Raw genomic sequence first — 1,721 nt, forward strand, 5'->3', positions numbered from 1 at the left:
CAGGTTTTGGAGACCCCCAAACCCTTCTGGAAGGGGGATTTGGGGTGTGTGAGTGGGAGCAGCACCCGGCCCTGCCCGGCCCACCGGGGCCTTAAATCGGATTAAAAATCTATTTGCAGAATGGCCCCGCTTTCCGACTTCTGTGCTGCACCTGAAAACCTTTCCTTTGGAAAGCAAACACAGGCTCTCCCCGGGGGCTGCCTGGGGAAGGCTTTCCACTATAAACATTACCTACCAGCAGTGCAGCCAGCCCCAGGCAAGCCAAAAATTCCTTCTCCTACCAAGGAACACTTTCCAATCAAACCAGACATTATTTTTTCCGTTAATGAGTGTTGATACCTACTGGAAAACTTTGTAAAGAAATCCACTCTAAATGAATTCTTCTGATACAACATTGACATTTTACGAGTTTCTTTTGTCTTATTTCTTTTTTATTATTATTATTGTTCTATTTTATTTCCCTGCTCCGTACTGAAAACATGATCTTTGCCGCTCAGGAATGCATCTGTTCCTGCAATTTGGGCTGTGACTGAAGTCAGAGGTCCAAATCTGATTTTTTCTCTGCCTTAGCTCCACAGAAGCAAGCAGAGTTTTCCCACATTTCCCCCCACGGCGTGATGGAGAGGAAAAAAGAGACCTGTTGTCTTCTGTTGGATAGATCAGAAATCCCGCTATCACAGTTTTTATGCGCTGAGATACCACAAATTCAGCAGCAGGATATTCTGGAGGAGGAAAAAATGTCCTCCTACCTACCTTGGCTGCTGATTCCCTAAAATGTACTGTGGAACGGGGGGAAAGTTGGGAGCAAATGGCAACGAATAGCCTGTGTTGCTTCTCCAGGGTCCTCTCCATGGGGGTTTCCATGAGCTATTAGCTGCTTTCCAGCTGATCTATATTTTGGGGTTGTCCAGGAGGAGGTTTTGCCCCCACAAGTAGAAGCTTAGCCCTTCTCTCCCCAAATCTCCACCATTCCCAAACTTAGCGTGCCCCGGGGAAGTTCTGCCTCTCCAAGGTCACCCTGTGGGACGGGGAGGCAGGTCCCCACCCCATCCCTGCGGCACAGGGGGTTTGCGGCACCCCCAGCACCAGGGGCTGGGAAACAGGGCCCCGTTCCCTAGAAACGGGGCAGGCTCTCATGTGTGGGGGGCTGGCTGCCTCTGCACCCCAGAATCTCTGCAGCCTGGCCACGGAGCTGGGAGCGGGACCCCAAAAACCCCGGGGGGTTATCCCAGAGGGGTGCTGCAAACCCAGCATCCCCGGGGGCGGGGGGTGGCGTTCGCCAGCTATCTTCGATTCGAGGTGCATTCCCAAGATTTTAGTTAAGTGTAACATAAAACTGTGAAAGTTTAGCGGGGGAAAAGCCTTCCTCCCACCGACCTGGCCGGCCAATCAGGAGGGAGCCCCGCACCTCCCTCACTTCTGACAACTATTTAGCAACTGAGCTCAGCTAAAGTTTCCAAAAAGTTAGAATAACTTCCTCTCTCCAAGACCTCAATTTTTTTACACAACCTCGGTCCTTGAAATAAGAGCCCTTCAAGCAACCTGGAAAACGTTTGGTCAGCAAAAAAAAAAAAAAAAAGGAAAAAAAAAAGAGAAAAAGAGTCCTCCTGTTTTTCCAAAGGATCTGTCTCAGGAATTTAAAGCACATTTAAGACACACACACACTCACATAACATAAGGAGGGGGGGAAAGGCTCTTCCCCTCCCCTTCTTGCAGAAAGC

The sequence above is a fragment of the Melospiza georgiana genome, chromosome 7 (genome assembly GCF_028018845.1).
Source record: "Melospiza georgiana isolate bMelGeo1 chromosome 7, bMelGeo1.pri, whole genome shotgun sequence".
Lineage (NCBI taxonomy): Eukaryota > Metazoa > Chordata > Aves > Passeriformes > Passerellidae > Melospiza > Melospiza georgiana.